Genomic DNA, 18,776 nt, shown 5'->3' on the forward strand with positions numbered 1-18,776 from the left:
TACTCTATGTCCATCCACCTAACAGTTGACCATTTAATGTAGGCAAATTTATTCTTTTTTCTTTTTTGAGACAGAGTCTCGCTCTGTCGCCCAGGCCGGAGTGCAGTGGCGCGATCTCAGTTCACTGCACCCTCCACCTCCCGGGTTCAAGCAATCCTCCTGCCTCAGCCTCCCAAGTAGCTGGGATTACAGGCACGCGACACCACGCCCGACTAATTTTTGCATTTTTAGTAGAGATGAGGTTTCGCCATGTTGGCCAGGCTGGTCTCGAACTCCTGACCTCAGATAATCCGCTCGCCTCCGCTTCCCAAAGTGCTGGGATTACAGGCGTTAGCCATCGAGCCTGGCCCGCAAACTTATTCTTTTACATGTTTACAATGTAATGTTTATCACGTGCCAGCTGTGTTCCAGGCAGTGGGCTATTGCAATAGGAATGCAAGTATACAAACCATGTACAAATTAAGTAAATTAAACATATACAAATAATCCAGATTGTCAGTTGCCATTCAGGTCCACAAACACTGAATGGCTTCAATTTGCTAGATACTATGTTAGGTATTTGAAATTTAAAACCTTCAAAGACTTCTTGGGCCTGGAAAATGATACAGTCAGGAAGCAACTACAATGCAGAGTGGTAAATGCTGCTATGAACATCAAGGGGCACGCAGAAAGCATATGCTGGTGGCATAGACGATTTTGGTGAGATATCTCCTCCATTCCTCACTCTTCGGCCAGTAGTAGCCCAAGGCCAGGGCTCATCTCTGTCATCCCGTCTAAGTTTTGCCTTTCCAGGTTTTAAAAGTTTCTAATTTAACGTGAGATTCCAAAAATCTTGTTTTACACTACACTTGTGTTGTGCTTACCCATCAATAAAATGTTTTAAGCCCATTTGACCAAAATATCTTTATTTTAAAATCAGGCTTATATAACTGTCAAGCTATGCATTAAATATCAAGTGATTTTTCTTATTGTGTGATTAAGTATGACGTTTTACTGTTTCTTCCCATCCCCAAAAGGCTGCCTTTTTACACAGTTCTTTGTTGACGTGTTTCTTGGTTTCCATTATAGCATCACCACCCTGTATTGTGGTTGCTTTGTGATGGCATCATCTCACTCAATCCCTGGGGTGCATGTACCCTACTTTAAAGACCACCACTTTAGGTTGTGAACTCCGTTGAAGGGGAAAACATGTTGAATTTTGCTCCTTATTGATCTGTAGATTTTAGTACAATCCCTGGCATATAAGAGCTCGATAAATATGTTTTAGATGAGGGAATCTGTGAACTCTTATTCCCCCTCACCATCACCGTCCCTTTTCAGCTCCAGAGTTCCAATCCTCTATCAGATAGTCACATCCCAAGATTATTAGATTATTAACTCCTCTCAAACATGTTGGTAAGGTCATGTTCTCATTAGTTCTCCAGCCAGAGACTTAGAGTTCCCAGTACACATATATATACACAGATGTATTATTTTACATATTACAGTGTAATGTTTATCATGTGTCATATGTCTCTGGGGGAAGCTTCCTCCCACCCTAACAATTACTTCATATTTCTGCATCATTGCACTCATGAGTAAAGCTGTAAGAAAAATAGTGGAGCCGAAATGACTCCCCAACTTAACTGTGGGATTTTTTTCCAAATAAATCAAAAGAATACCTAGGATCCAATGCCAGGCTTACTAAATAACAGGGTTCAAGGAACCTGTTTTAGGTAGCATCAGAATCAGATTCCTGGCCAACTGGGTTCTGGAAACTGTGCTGAAGCCATCCTTGCCCTTTTAACCCAGCTATCCAACAATGTGAGTCCAGATAAGGTACAGTTAACAAAACCCTGTAACTATTACCTGTTTCTTCATGGCATCCACATGGTAGTCCCCCAAGAAATTGTTGAATTATCTTTATTCAATAGCTAACTATTAATATTTTCTTCTTTCTCCTTCATTTATTTATTTATTTTTGAGATGGAGTTTCAGTCTTGTTGCCCAGGCTGGAGTGCCATGGCGCAATCTTGGCTCACTGCAACCTCCACCTCCCAGGTTCAAGCGATTCTCCTGCCTCAGCCTCTCGAGTAGCTGGGAGCACCCACCACCACACCTGGCTAATTTTTTTGGTATTTTTAGTAGAGATGGAGTTTCACCATGTTGGCCAGGCTGGTCTTGAACTCCTGACCTCAGGTGATCCACCCACCTCGGCCTCCCAAAGTGCTGGGATTACAGGCATGAGCCACTGTGCCTGGCCTTCTATTTGTTTTTAAATTCTAGTAACATTTTTCCTTTTGCTCTTAGTTTTCATAATTGAGCTCAGATCTCCTCAAATCACACACTTCTAAGTGTATTAGAAGGTTGCTTCAGTATTGCTTTTGAAAAGGAAAGTATTTAACATCCTAGGCAATTTGTTTTTATAGTTATAGCAGCTGCAGTTGAATTAAAAAATACAATTGGAACTTTCATTAGAATACAATTCTGAGTAGTGAAACTGTTGTTTCATTAGGAAATATTTGCATGACATAATGAAACATATCCTTTCAGAAAAGATATAAGCCAATGTTTGCTTCTAGATGTGTCAAAGTTGACTAAAATATAGGCCAAGTAACCGCTATTTTATGCTAAAGATGACACTGCAGTCTCTGTTGGTTCCTACATTCCCACTCTTCCGCCGCCAATCTTTTTTTTTTCTGTTCTAATTTGTGTTTTCTGTTATCTTGCTGCCCAGAATTCCCATAGGCCTGGCTTGTCTTTGTTGAAGGCGGAGGTAGATTAAAGGCAGTTTCTTGTCCTCCTCAGACCTTGGAGTCAGTTCCATACTTCTAGTGTTACTTTGCTGTTCCTTCTCTTCGTTGCTGTTCAACAATATGTACTGCAGTTTCTCTCCATCCTTGTCCTTGAGTGTTCATCTTGATGAATATGAACTACTTGAAGACACTGCCCATGCCTGGTCTGCTATGTTGTTTTCTTAATGGCTAGCAGAATTTCTGGCAAATCACAAATTTTCATAAATATTTGATTAATGAATGAACAATTTGTACAATTTGTGGATTCTCTAGCTTTTTCTTCTCCACTTCCTTTTACCCTCATTAGTACTCTCTCCAGGAGTGACTGGGCAATGAAAGAGATCTGCATCCTCGGTCTTCTGCATCCACATTTGCTTTGCGGGTAATATCATCCCCTTTCATGCATTTGGATTTCGGTTATTGTCTGCTGACTCTCAAATGTATTTCTCCAGCCCACACATTTTCCCTGAATTCCAGACTTATATATTTAACTACCTATTAATGACTTCTCTAAATGAGATATATTCGTAAATGAGATATCCAAAAGACATCTCAAATTAAGCATAACAAAAAAATGAACTCTTAACTGGCCCTCAAACCTGATCTTCCCACAGTAGTCCCCAGATTTGTAAATGACAATTCTATGGACCCAGTTTCTCAGATCAGACACCTTAGAGTTGCCTTTAGCTCCTCTTTTTTTCTACCTACTACATCCAATGCATCAGCAACACCCTACTACTTGACCTTTGAAACATATCCAGAATGTGTTTGCTTTTTACCATCTCTACCATGACCACCTGGTTTAAGTCACTATCATCCATTGCCTAGAATGTTGTAATGGTCTCTTAACCAGACCTCTACTTCTGCCTTTGCTGCCTATAGTCTATTCTCAAAGCAGGTGCCAGAGTGATCCTTTTAAAGCAAAAGCCAAATCATGTCACGTGTATGCTCAATGTCATCTAGTGACTTCTCATCTCCCTGAGAGTAAAAGTCAAAATCTTTTCAATGGCCTGTAAGATCCTTCATGATTTTGCACCTTGCCATTTCTCTGACCTTCAACAGGTACTCTGTTTCCCACCCACAATAACCTCAAGAAATATCTTGAGCATACCAAGCACTAGACTGCCTCAGGGCCTTTGCATTTACTCTTTCCCTCATGCCTAGAATGATCTAACCCAGAAATCTCCAAGACTTTCATCCTTGCTTCATGCTGGTTGCTACATCACTGTCATTTTCTCAGAGAGTTCCCCTGGATCACTCCCTTTAAATTTGCAACACTTCCCTCCCTGCCTCTCACACTCTGGAATACTTTATGTTTCTCCTTAGCACTTAACACTCGCATACTATATTTACTTTTTAATATTTGTGTATTATCCCCACAGCCCCATAAGCTCACTGAGAACACAGACTTTGTTCTCTTCACCACTGTTTCCCCAGCACTTAGAACACTGCCTGGCACTTGGTAGGAGCTCAGTAAATATTTATTGAATTGGTAGAGGAACAAATGAATTAATGTAAAATTGAAATGCAAGTCAATAATATATGTTTTTACTAGGTATCATTTGGCCAAAAATTAAGTCAAAGAGAAAGAAAACACTAATTACAATAGTTTTAAAAATATTATCTATGATTATAATTTTTCTGTTCCCTGTTACAGTAGATGTAATAAATTTGTCATTTTGCCTTTCTGAAATTTTAAAATCTGAAAAATTAACATGCTCCAAAGGAATATTTAACATTTTAAAAGTGCTATAAAGAAAGAAGACTGTAATTGTAGTTTTAATGAAAAAGAAACATTATTTGGTCTTAAATCGCAATGAATTTGGGATATCTTACGCTTTCTATGCATGCATCAGTTATCTTGAATATCAAGCACTTTCTCTTGAAATAAAAACTGTTAGATTTATTTCAATGATGAATCCAGTTTTGTAACAATTCTTTCCCTTATGCTTTCAACGTTATAATGAGACAAGCAAATTGAGCCACAGAAGAGTTAAGTGACATGACCAAGGCTGCACAGTCAGTTAGTGCAGAATTAGGATTTACATTAAAGTCTCAGTTCTCCCTTTCCAACTTGGACCCAGCAGAACGGCTCCCACAAAGAAGGGTGGCGAGAAGAAAAAGGGCCATTCTGCCATCAACGAGGTGGTGACCTGAGAATACACCACCAACACTCACAAGCGCATCCATGGAATGGGCTTCAAGAAGCATGCCCTGCGGGCACTCAAAGAGATTCAGAAATTTGCCATGAAGGAGATGGGAACTCCAGATGTGCACATTGATAGCAGGCTCAACAAAGCTGTCTGGGCCAAAGGAATAAGGAATGTCCCATACCGAATCCGTGTGTGGTTGTCCAGAAAATGTAATGAAAATGAAGATTCACCAAATAAGCTCTATACTTTGGTTACCTATGTACCTGTTACCACTTTCAAAAATCTACAGACAGTCAATGTGGATGAGAACTAATCACTGATCATCAAATACATCAAATAAAGTTATACAATTGCAAAAAAAAGATTCTCAGTTCTCAACTTCTTCATATGCTAAAATATGCTGAAGATAAGGTAAGATTTTAATCTAAGATAGATAGTCAATGTGTCTTTGCTGGTTATTAAAAGATACATTTCACAATTGATTTATTTTATTCTGTAACATATTAAATAGCTAAAGATTTCCAGGATGTAAACAAAAGTATAAGATAAATAAGCTTTTAACCAAAAAACTACTTGTGAACAACTGGCAAAAAAACAGCAATGTGGTTTCTATTGTTAAGGAGTATGTTCTTGTTAAGTAGTATGTTCTGAAAGTGCTCTATGAGATTTTTTGGAGCTGGTGATACAGTACAGAATATGCTTGGTGCTAATTCTATCTTTTGTAAAACAAAAGTTTTTTAAAACTTAGCCATAAGTGAATTAGTCATTCTAAGTTATGTGATGTTTTAGTTGTCAGTATAATGTGTCATAAAAGGCCTTGCTTTTGTCTACCTGCAATATTAGACATGATTTTGCATGTCAAAAACTGGTAGTACAATTTATTTTCACAGCCTCAGATTCAGTTTTTGCCAAGAGTGAATGTGGCATGTTAAGACTCAAGTGAAATTCTACAAGTTTGTGTTGCAGTTTAATTATTTTTGAAAACTATTTCTTGACCTTTGATTGTAAAGCATTTTTTTCTTCCCAGATTCAAGTTTGTGTCAAGTTCACTCAGTCAATACTCTTTTGAGTTAAATAGCATTGCAGTGTTGCCTTCTAATCTGAACGATTAAATGACATGCTTTGACTGTTAAAGTCTTCTCTATAAGATGTATTTCAATAGAATGAATTAGGGTATAAAATGTAAACGTTTTCGAATACCCTATGAGCATAAAATCGGGACAATTTTAGATGGTTTAAAGTCTAGAAAATACAGAATGATGCATAAGATTAACTACTTTTTTTTTTCCTGAGATATGTTGTCATTCTGTCATCCAAACTGTAGTGCAGTGGCACCATTTTGGCTCACTGTAGCCTCCAGCCTCCAGGCTCAAGTGATCCTCCCACCTCAGCCTCTCGAATAGCTGGCAGCACATGGGGTATTCCATTATGCCCAGCTATTTTGTATGTGTGTGTGTTTTTAATAGAAAATGTTTGCAAGGCTAGTCTCAAACTCCTGAGGTCAAGGGATCCACCTGCCTCGCCTTCCCAAAGTGCTGGGATTATAGGCCTGAGTTACGCCTGGCCAACTTCTACTGAGTTTGTTGTTGCTCATTTGTTTGTTTGTTCGTTTGTTTGTTTGTTTGTTTTGAGACCGAGTCTCACTCTGTTGCCCAGGCTGGAGTGTAATGCTGTGATCTCAGCTCACTGTAACCCACACCTCCCGGGTTCAAGTGATTCTTGTGCCTCAGCCTCCCGAGTAGCTGGGACTACAGGTGTGAGCCACCACGCCTTGCTAATTTTTGTATTTCTAGTAGAGATGGGATTTCACCATGTTGGCCAGGCTGGTCTCCAACACCTGATCTCAGGTAATCTGCCCGCCTCGGCCTCCAAAAGTGCTGGGATTACAGGCGTAAGCCACCATGCCTGGCTTTTACTGAGTCTTAATCTAAACATAATCTTTTCATTTTTCTCTTCACCTCCCCTGACCTCTTTTACTTCCTTGAATGTGACTTAGACCAAAATGTTCCCTCCTTCTTTCCCCATGACCAAAGCATTCTGTGCAGGCTTTTTATCATTTATAATATTAATATTGTAATTGTTTGCTTATTACCTCTCCTCCCTAAGTCAAATGAAGAATATGTGTCATTCATCTTTGCACCTCTAGCAGGCTGTGACAGGTACATAGTAGGCATTCAATAAACGTTTATTGAGCTAGACTCTCAGAAGACCATTTACTTTCCTCATGATAAAGATAGCTAATAAGACACAGGTTGTTTCAGGATGTGCAAGAAAAAACACTGGAGCCCCCAATTCATATCACAGTTTATTGTACTTAATGACAAGGTAGGCAGATTCTGACATGGCTCCCAATAATCTTTGCCACCTGATAGTCATGTTGGTGGGTTGGACCTAGTAACTTGTTCCTAACAGATAGAACATGGCAAAAATGATGAAATGTCACCTCCTAGATTGTTAGAAAAGACGGTGTGATCTCTATCTTATTGGCACTCCCTCTGTAAGTTCTTGGCTTTGCGTACTTTGATGAAGGAAGGTGCCATGGAACTGTCTACATGTCAAGGAACTAAGGTTGGTCTCCTGTCCACAGGGAACTGGGAACTGAGATTCTGAATCTAACAGCCCTTGAGGAACTAATCCTGCCAATCACCACATGAGTGAACTTGGAAGTGGATCCTTCCCTGGAAAAGTCTTGAGATTACTCCGGGCCCAGTGGATATCTTGAGGTAGAGAACCCTGCTAAGGCAAACAATGCCCCAGTTCCTCATCTGCAGAAAGTTTGAGGCAAAAAATGTTGTTCCAAACCACTAGATTTTGGGATAATCTGTAATGTAGGGATAGATAATACTTTTTAAAACAGAATCAGACAAAGACAAATTGAAATAAAGTTTATTTACTTTACTTATCAAAGCAATCAAGATATGCCTAGTGTTTGATAACTATGTCACTATACTGGTCACAAGAATGTACCTTTCCCAAAATGATTTTCTCATATCATGAAAAACATATACACATATGGGTATAGGTTGCCCAATTTCAAAAAGAAGAGGTCAAGGCAGGCAACTTTGAAAACAAATTAAGCTGCTTCTTCGCTGATTAGGGAACTTACTGGTAAGGAAACGTCATTCCTCAACCCATGTCCCCCAAATATCAGTAAACATTTTCTCAATTCGGGGATAGTCAAGTGCCTCAATTTCTCACTTCATTAATTATTTTGAATTAAGGTACTGTAGCTTACTATAACACAAACCAAAACACAGACATTATATGGGGAGGAGAATGCATTGAACTTTCATTCACTAATGGGTAGACCCAATTAGTTTATTAGATCAGCCAAGCAAGGAGTAACTAGACTCTGAAAGTCTGAAAGCCTGGAAAATTGTGTTGTGTTTAAGAAAAATTCCCACAGAGTAGGGATAAAGTGGGGCACAGTAAATGCATAGAACAGGCATAAAAAGACAGAATTACTTTTCAGAAAACATTCATTCATGAATGAATTCACTTGTTAAATTATCCTCCGCACATAGCGAGAAATCTGGAAGTCAGTGGATGCTAAGTACATATTTACTGACTATTCTCTGGGGACTTGGTATGTGCTAGGAATTGAGGTGATAAAACTTTTTACTAATATATGGTAAAAGGCGATGTGCCTTAGGAAGTGCAAAAAACGTGCTATGGGAATCCAGATGTCAAAGAGGATGAGGAAAAGGCATTGTAGCAGTAAGGCCTTTGCAAAGGCTGTATACCCTCTCCTTAAAACTGCTCACCTCTCCCCTTCCCAGTCTCGTTGAGAAGTCATCGTTTTAAAACGATGGGTTTTTCCCACACCTGGTTAAAATCAGTTTCTCCCCTATTTCCTCTTCCTCAGCCATTACTTTACTTTGTCCACAGCACTTAGCACAATCCGTAATTGTTTTGCTTACTTATTTTTACCTCCTACCTTCCCTATTACACTTCAGGATGGCAGAAACAAGTTTGCCTTGTCACTGGGGTATGCCGGGCATAAAGCGTGCGCACATTTTTTTTTTCTTCCTGTTTTTAGAGAGAGGGTCTCGCTCTGTCGCCCAAGCTGGAGAGCAGTGGCGCGATCGCCGCTCACTGCAGCCTCGAAGTCCCGGGCTCAAGCGATTCTCCTCCTTGGCCTCCCAAAGCGCTGGGATCAGGGGTGTGAGCCACCTGGCCTGAGTGACTCAATCTAAAATATAGAGTCAAAAAGGGGTGCTAGTGTAGGGACAGAAAAAAACGGTGTCCAGACATGAACTCCAGTCAAAGGAGCCAGGCCTTCTTGGCACGTCGCGCTCCGAGAACCCGGTAGGGATCCACAAAGGCGGGGACGCCCTTTGTCGCCGGCCTGAGGAGCAGGCGTGGCTTCCCTTTGCAATCCCTTCCCCCAGTGTGGACTGCAGGCCCTTGGGGGCCACCATCACTTCTGGGTTCCCGGAACGCGGTAGGCACACTCGCGCCAGGCGCGGATACCAGGGCCTGCCCGGGGCCCCCTCCTCCACTCGCGCGGCGTGGGGACCGTTAACTGCCAGTGGCTTAGGGCGGTGCCGCCATCACCCCAGCGGAACTCTCCCGCCCTGCGCCACTCGACTCCTCTGGCCCGCCCCGCGCCCTCAGCGGCCCCGCCCCGCTGCCCCGCGGCGGTCACCCCATTCATCCCGCGGCCGCACCCACCAATCACCTCGTACCAACAGCGCCGCATCTGGCGATGGGGCGGGGCCTCGCGAGGCGCCCTCGCCCCCTCCCCTCCTTGAGCTCGCGCCCGGGCCGGGTCATTCCCGGGCAATGACCAGACCTCGTCCCCGCGCTGACCCTGCCTGGGGACGTCGGGTGGGGGCGGAGGAGGCGCTGAGCTAGGGAGAGGAGAGTTGTGCGGCCCGGACCAGGCAGCCTTGGGATCGGAGGGTGGTCGAGGCCTTGAGGGAAGAATGGAAGGCGGTCTTGACTCCGGTGCTCCCACGCCCTTCAGATCCAGAGCCCAGAGCGTCCAGGCTGGAGCTTTGGACGTTCAGAATCCCGAGACGCGCGAGTGGGTGGAACCGCGTGGGGGTGGGGGAGAAGAGGAGGAGATTGGGCAGCAAGAAAACGGTCCCCGTAGGCAGTTCAGCCTAAACCTGGAGGTGGAGAAGGGCCTCTGGAGAGAAGCCTTAAATCGTTACTCATCTTTCACAGTCTTATAATCGTGAATGAGCCCTCCGTTGTAGACAGTTAATGCGTGTCCAGGATGCCCGAGAGTGGGGGTAAAACAATAAAAGACTGCTCCTATTGTGATTAAAATTATATTTGCTTTTTGTATCCTCATAAGTTTCATGATATTGAAAATGTTTCTTGTTATATTTCATAAATGAACTTTTAAAAAAATTCTGAGATATCTTCCAAAAAGTATCACTCACCAGGGAAGATAAGAAGAGGAAACCTAGTGGCTTTTCTGTTGACTCCAAAGGTTACTCCCTCCTTTCCTACCCAAAAAAAGCAAAAAACAAACAAAAAAAGGCTGGGCGTGGTGGCTCACACCTGTAATCCCAGCACTTTGGGAGGCCGCGGCAAGCGGATCACGAGGTCAGGAGATTGAGACCATCCTGGCTAACACAGTGAAACCCCGTCTGTACTAAAAATACAAAAAAATTAGCCGGGCATGGTGGCGGGCTCCTGTAGTCCCAGCTACTTGGGAGGCTGAGGCAGGAGAATGGCGTGAACCCGGGAGGTGGAGATTGCAGTGAGCCAAGATCGAGCCACTCCTCTCCAGCCTGGGCCACAAAGCAAGAGACTCTGTCTCAAACCAAACCAAACCAAACCAAACCAAACCAAACCAAACAAAACAACGAGAAAAACCCTTAAAGGCACAGAAAGCAGTTTGGCTTGATTGTAATTTTTTGCTAGATATTTTTGCTTCTCACTTAATCCTTTTAACGAGTCTATAGGAAAAGATGGGTATTACCACCAGTTGCAGATGTTGAAACAGGTTGAGATTCATCTGGCCAAGGTCATAGTTTGTAAGTGAGAAAGTGTGGGCCTGTCACCGGTAGAAGGTTGTGACTGCAGGTTGTCCTGGTTCTTGACATTTTGAACAAATAATTGAACAAAGCGCCCAGCAAAGCAAAGAAAGAGTGAAGCAACGAAAGAACGAAAGCAGGGATTTATTGAAAACTAAAGTACACTCCACAGTGTGGGAGCTACGGGTGCAGCGGCTCAAGGACCCGAATACAGAATCTTCTTGGGTTCAAATATGCTCTAGAGGTTTGTTTCCCTTTGGCCACTTCATGCTCACCTCATGTAAATGAAGTGGTAGCCCGCAATCAGTCTGACTGGTTGTGGACGACAACCTTTCAGAGGCTGCAGTGGAGTTACAGAGTTGCAAAGGATGACTGGACCCGCAATCGGTCTGATTTGTTGCCGACCTCCAATTTTCCGTCTGCCGGGCAGAAAAGGTCAAGGGGAGTAACCGCCGGTCCTTTTGTTACTTCGGCGTGGAAAGTTAGGGTTTTCTTTCTTTCTTTTTTTTTTGACGAAAGTCTCACTCTGTCAGCCAAGCTGGAGTGTGCAGTGATAAAAATCTCCGCTCACTGCAACCTCCGCTTCCTGGATTCCAGCGATTCTCCTGCCTCAGCCTCCCGAGTAGCGAGGATTACAGGTGCACGCCACCAAGCCCGGCTCATTTTTGTATTTTCAGTAGAGATGGGGTTTCACCATGTTGGCCAGGCTGATCTCGAGCTCCTGACCTCGTGATCCGCCCACCTTGGTCTCCCAAAGTGCTGGGATTACAGGCGTGAGTCACAGCACCCGGCCTCCTTTCAATTTAGTTCTAGAAAGTTGGTGTGAAACAGCTTTAGGTTCCCTGCCTCCAGATCCTATTCTGCTGCCTCAGGCCCTTTCCATACTTCTTTCCCTTAGATCATGACATTTCAACCCACAATAAATGGAAGGTGAAAAGGAATCTAACGATTTTGGAGTCCTTAACTAAAAACTTCATCTAGCCAAGTACTAGCACCTCTTGGAGATGGGTTGTGGTTTTTGAGAACTCTGTTAAGTACATAATTTTCATGCCAGTATTATGAAAGGTAGAAGGAGAATTCCTTGAGATTCTGAAGTGCCAGACCACATGAGTTGATGACTTTTGTAACCCTAGGCTGACCTGAAACGAAACAAGATCTCTTTTGGTTGCTAGGTATTGCCTGCTAGGATGCTGGAGGGCTGCCCAGGTCTTGTTCAGAGACTTCAGTCTTTGTGACAAGCAGAGTATAGAGCAGTTAGGTTAAAGACTGAGTTAATTAGGTCATAGAATGCTTTTTGATGAGCGGAGAGCAGCAAACTATGATGGGACTTTTTAGCTCAATCTGGTTTAACAGATGAGCCAAGTGTATCTACTCCATGCTCCATGCTGTGGGCACACAACGATGACTGAGAAATCTTTTCTGCCCACAGGAAAAGGTTACAGTTGGGGTAGGGTGCATCAGTGAGTCAAGTCTATGAATAACTAGTAAAGGAAGGCAGCACATAAAGTAACAATGTAAGTAAGTACAAAGTAATAATTATGGTGGATGCAATGAGTTTTGACAGAGCAATTGAGGTCAAAATTCAAAGCAAAGAAAGGAGATCCCTTTAGGCTGCAAGTTGAGGATTTAGAACTTTTCTGCATCAAGCTGCCAGAGTGGCCTTTAAAAAGAAATGCCAATCCCAAATCCTTAAACAACCTTTAATAGCTTTCCCATTGCACTTGGTACAAAATCCCAAATCATTGCTATGGCCTAAAGACCTGCCTGAACTGGGTCCTTGCTTACCTGCCCAGCCTCACTGGCACCACTCTCTACACTTGCACCATACTGTTCCTCTCTGTGAGTTTCTCTCATCTAGGCCTTTTACGCATGCTGTTCTCTCTGCCCAGTCACTTTACCACCCTGCCCCACTTTTGTACCCCTTTATCCAGCTCATCTGTCCTCCTATCTTGCCTTCAAATTACTTCCTCTGAGAAGCTTCCCTTCAGAATAAGGTCCACTATCATCAGATCCTTTGCTTTGTTCCCCATATACTTATCAAAATGTGTAAGATACTGTTATTTGTGTGATTATTGATTACCTCTTTAAATCCACCTGTTCCATAATGACACTCTTTCCCCATAGGGCATATAACAATTTATAATATATACTTATTTATGCAGTTATCTATGTTTATGTCTGCTGGCCCCACCTGTTTTTTGGCTATATGCAGACATCGTTTCATTTCCCATTCCAGTGTTTAGCACAATGCTTGGCATATGGTCAATGCTTGATAAATACTTGTCAAATGAATGTGCCAGATCAGTCGGTCTAAGACACATGCTGAGGAATAGTGGGGAACAGGCTGAGTAAAGTAGGATGGAGCCAGATTGTGAGGGGCCAGACAGAGGCTTTTCTCTTTTTCTTTCTTTCTTTCTTTCTTTTTTTTTCTTTTCTTCTTTCTTTCTTTCTTTCTTTTTTGGTAGGTATGGGGTCTCACCGTGTTGTGTAGGCTAATCTCAAACTCCTGGACTCAAAATATCCTCCTGCCTCGGCCTCTCAAAGGGCTGGAATTACAGGCATAAGCCACTGCACCCAGCTCAGACAGAGTATTTTCTACCCAATTGGTTAGACCTGTGCTGTTCATACAGAAGCCACTAGCCCCACATGCAGCTATTGAGCACTTGAAATGTAGCTAAGGACTGAGGAATGGAATTTTACATTTTATTTAATTTTAATTAATTTACATGTTCTAACTTAGGTATGTGAATCTACTTTTTCAAGTATAATTTTATGAAATCAGAATACAGATCAAGTGTTTCTGGTGCAAATTTAGTGTCTGAATTGAGAAGTACTATAAATACACTGAAATTTGAGACCTTAGGGGAAAAAATGTAAAACATCTTGTAATTGTTTCTGTTAATTATATGTTGACATGGTAATAGTTTGGATATATTGGGTTAAGTACAATATATTTTTACATTACTTTTACTTATTCTAAGTGTATACCCAAAATAATTGAAAGCTGGGACTCAAATAAATACCGGTACAGTAATGTTCATGGTCACATTTTTCATAATAACCCAAAGGTGGTAATACTCAAATGTCTGTTAACAGCTGAATAGATGTATTAGTCTGTTTTCACACTGCTATAAAGCACTGCCTGAGACTGAGTAATATGTAAAGGAAACAGGTTTAATTAACTCACAGTTCTGCATGACTGGGGAAGCCTCAGGATACTTACAATCATGGCAGAAGGCAAAGGAGAAGCAAGGCACGTCTCACATGGCAGCAAGAGAGAGAGAGAGCAAAGGAGGGGAAGTGCCACACTTTAAAACCACGAGATCTCATGAGAACTCACTATCATGATAACAGCATGGGAGAAACTGCCCCTATGATACAATCACCTTCCAACAGGTCCCTCCCTTGACATGTGGGGGCTACAATTTGAGATGAAATTTGAGTGGAGACACAGAGCCAAACTATGTTATTCCACCCCTGACTCCTCCCAAATCTCATGTACTTTTCACATTTCAAAACCAATTATACCTCCCAACAGCCCCTCAAAGTCTTAACTCATTCCAGCATTAACTCAAAAGTTCAAGTCCAAAGACTCACCTGAGACAAGACAAGTCCCTTCTGCTTATGAGCCTGTGAAATTAAAAGCAAGTTAGTTACTTTCAAGGTACAATAGGGGGTACAGGCATCGGGTAAATGTTCCCATTTGAAATGGGAAAAAATTGGCAGAAACAAAGGGGCCACAGACCCCATACAAGTCTGAAACCCAGCAGGACATTCATTAAATCTTAAAGTTCCAAAATAATCTCTTTTGACTCCATGTTTTACATCCAGGGCATGCTGATGCAAGGGGTGGGCACCCAAGGCCTTGGGCAACTCCTCTCCTGTGGTTCTGCAGGGTACAGCCCTCCTTCTGACTGCTTTTGTGGGTTGGCATTGAGTGCCTGTGGCTTTTCCAAGCACATGGTGCAGGCTACTTGTGGATCTACCATTCTGGGTTCTGGAGGGCGGTGGCCCTCTTCTCACAGCTCCACTAGGCAGTGCCCCAGTGGGAACTGTGTGTGGGGTCTCCAACCCCACATTTCCTTCCTACATTACCCTAGTAGAGGTTCTCCATGAGGGCTCTGCCCCTGCAATAGACTTCTGCCTAGACATCCAGGTATTTCCATATATCCCCTGAAATCTAGGTGGAGGCCCCTAAAGCTCAATTCTTAGCTTCTGCATGCCAGCAGGCCCACCCAACTTCATATGGAAGCTGCCAACTCTTGGGACTTGCATCCTCTGGAGCAATGGCCCAAGCTGTACCTTGGCCCCTTGTAGTGATGGCTAGAGCTGGAGTGGCTGGGATGCAGAGCACCAATTCCTGAGGCTATATAGAGCAGCAGGGCCCTGGGCTTGGCCCATCAAACCATTTTTCCCTCCTAGGCCTCTGGGCCTGTGATGGGAGGGGCTGCTGCAAAGATCTCTAACATGCCCTGGACACATTTTCCCCATTCTCTTGGCTATTCACATTCAGCTGCTTGTTACTTATGCAAATTCTGCAGCTTGTTTGAATTTCTCCACAGAAAATGGGTTTTTTTTTTTTTTTTTTTTTTTTTTTTTTGAGACAGTGTCTGGCTCTGTCGCCCAGGCTGGAGTGCAGTGGCCGGATCTCAGCTCACTGCAAGCTCCGCCTCCTGGGTTTACGCCATTCTCCTGCCTCAGCCTCCCGAGTAGCTGGGACTACAGGTGCCTGCCACCTCGCCCGGCTAGTTTTTTGTGTTTTTTAAGTAGAGACGGGGTTTCACTGTGTTAGCCAGGATGGTCTCGATCTCCTGACCTCGTGATCCACCCGTCTCGACCTCCCAAAGTGCTGGGATTACAGGCTTGAGCCACCGCGCCCGGCCGAAAATGGGTTTTTCTATTCTACCGCATGGTAAGGCTGAAAATTTCCAAACTTTTATGCTCTGCTTCCCTCTCTCTCTTTTTTTTTTTTTTTTCGAAATGGAATTTCACTCTTGTTGCCCAAGCTGGAGTGCAATGGCACAATTTTGGATCACTGCAACATCCGCCTACCAGGTTCAGGCAATTCTCCTGCCTCAGCCTCCCAAGTAGCTGGGATTACAGGTGTGTACCACCACACCTGGCTAATTTTTTGTATTTTTAGTAGAAACAGGGTTTCACCATGTTAACCAGGCTGGTCTCAAACTCCTGACCTCAGGTAATCTGTCCACCTCGGCCTCCCAAAGTGCTGGGATTACAGGCATGAGCCACTGTGCCTGGCCTCTGCCTCCCTTTTAAACATAAGTTTCAATTTCAGACAATCTCTTTGTGAATGTGTATGACTGAATGCTTTCAGAATCAGAAAGGTCACCTCTTGAATGCTTTGCTGCTTAAAAATTTCTCCTGCCAGATACCCTAAATCATCTCTCTCAAGTTCAAAGTTCCACAGATCTCTAGGGCAGGAGTAAAATTCTACCAGTCTCTTTACTAAAGCATAGCAAGAGTGATCTTTACTCTAGTTCCCAATCAGTTCATAATCTCCATCTGAGACCACCTCAGCCTGGACTTCATTGTACATATCACTATCAGCATTTTGGTCAAAACCATTCAACAAGTCTCTAGAAAGCTTCAAGCTTTCCTTCATCTTCCTGTCTTCTGAGTCATCCAAACTGTCCCAACCTCTGACCATCGCCCAGTTCCAAAGTCACTTCCACATTTTGAGATATCTTTATAGCAGTACTCCACTTCTGATACAAATTTTCTGTATTAGTCTATTTTCTTTTCTTTTTTTTTGAGAGAGAGTTTTGCTCTGTCACCCAGGCTGGAGTGCAGTGGCGCAATCTCGGCTCACTGCAAGCTCCATCTCCCAGGTTCATGCCATTCTCCTGCCTCAGCCTCCCGAGTAGCTGGAAAATATAGGTGCCTACCACCACACCTGGCTAATTCTTTGTATTTTTAGTAGAGACAGGGTTTCACCATGTTAGTCAGGATGATCTTGATCTCCTGACCTTATGATCCACCTGCCCACCTCAGCCTCCCAAAGTGCTGGGATTACAGGAGTGAGCCACTGCGCCTGGCCTGTATTAGTCTATTTTCATACTGCTATAAAGAACTGCCTGAGACTGGGTAATTTATAAAGCAAAGAGGCTTAATTGATTCATAGTTCTGCATGGCTAGGGAGCCCTCATGAAACTTAAAATCATGGCAAAAGGTGAATAGGAAGCAAGGCACGTCTTACATGGCAGCAGGAGTGAGCAAGAGAGAGAGAGAGAGTGTGTGTGTAAAGGGGGGAAGTGCCATACTTTTAAACCATCAGATCTCACGAGAACTTACTATCACAAGAACAGCATGAGGGAACCACCCTCATAATCCAATCATCTCCTACCAAGTCCCTCCCTTGACACGTGGGGATTCGAGATGAGACTTGGGTAGAGACACAGAGTCAAACCATATCAGTGGATAAACAAAATGAGTAAATATACAATGGCATATTATTCAGCCTTAAAAAGGAATGAAATTCTGACACATGTTGCAACATGATGAATCTTGAAAACATTAAGTGAAATAAGCCAGATGCAAAAGATCACGTATTGTGATTCCACTTATATGAAGAACCTAGATAAGGAAATTTGTGGAACCAGAAAGTATAGTGGTTACCAGGGGCTGGAGGGAGGAGGGAATGGGTAGTTATTGTTTAATGAGTATAGAATTTCTGTTGGGATGATGATAAAGTTCTGGAAATGAGTAGTGATGACAGTTGCATAACATTGTGAATGTACTTAGTCCACCAAATTATACATTTTAAAATGGTTAAAATGTTAAATTTTATGTTATATACATTTCACCACAATGAACAAATTTTTTAATTCATTTATTTCTTTTTATTTTTAAAAACTATAGCCACTGCCAAGGTACAGCTCGAGCCATTGCTTCAGAGGGTGCAAAATTTAAATTACATATGTGGCTTTCCACCCTGGGCCTGACAGGTAGCAAGAAGAAGAAGGTCCATTCTACCATCAATGAGGTGGTGACCCAAGAACACATCAGCAACACTCACAGGGGCACCTGGGGAGTGAACTTGAAAAAGTATGTGCTTCCAGAACTCAGAGAAATCTGGAAATTTGCCATGAAGGAGGTGAGAACTCCAGATGTGCCTATTGGTATCAGGCTCCACAAAACTGTCTGGCCCAAAAGATTAAGGAATGTCCCATACCATATCCATATGCAGTTGTCCACAAAAAAGTAATGAGGATGAAGAATCACCAAATAAGCTCTGTATTTTGGTAGCTATGTACCTGTCACAACCTTTAAAAAATCTACAGACAGTCAATATGGATGAGAACTAACTGCTGATTGTCAAATAAAGTAGCACTGCAAAAATGAATAAATAAGTAATATGGCTCTTTCATTGTACTCTTTCTCTCTCTCTTTCTTTCCCTTCTCTTCTCTCTCTTTCCCTTCCTTCCTTCCTTCCTCTCTTTCCTTTTCTTTTTCTTTTCTTTTTTCCTTCCTTCCTTCCTTCCTTCTTCCTTCCTTCCTTCTTCCTTTCTTTTCTTTCTTTCTTTCTTTCTTTCTTTCTTTCTTTCTTCTTTCTTTCTTTTCTTTTTTCCTTCCTTCCTTCCTTCCTCCTTCCTTCCTTCCTCCTTCCTTCCTTCCTTCCTTCCTCCCTTCCGTTTTCCTTTTTCCCTCCCTCCGTCCTTCCCTCCCTCTCTCCCTCTCTTTCTTTCTTTTCTTTCTTTCTTGACAGAGTCTGACTCTGTCACCCAGGCTGGAGTGCAATGGCACCATCTCAGCTCACTGCAACATGGTTCAAGTGATTTTTCTGTCTCAGCCTCCCAAGTAGTTGGAACTACAGGGGTGTGTCACCATGCTCCACT

At 42.8% G+C, this 18,776-nt stretch overlaps 1 pseudogene; it reads left to right on the plus strand.

Annotated features, from left to right (window-relative positions):
• Window positions 1–646: 646 nt before the first annotated feature.
• On the plus strand, window positions 647–18,207 carry LOC117088540 (annotated as a pseudogene).
• Window positions 18,208–18,776: the final 569 nt, after the last annotated feature.

Source organism: Trachypithecus francoisi, unplaced genomic scaffold (assembly GCF_009764315.1).
Source record: "Trachypithecus francoisi isolate TF-2019V2 unplaced genomic scaffold, Tfra_2.0 Lachesis_group10, whole genome shotgun sequence".
Classification (NCBI taxonomy): Eukaryota; Metazoa; Chordata; class Mammalia; order Primates; family Cercopithecidae; genus Trachypithecus; species Trachypithecus francoisi.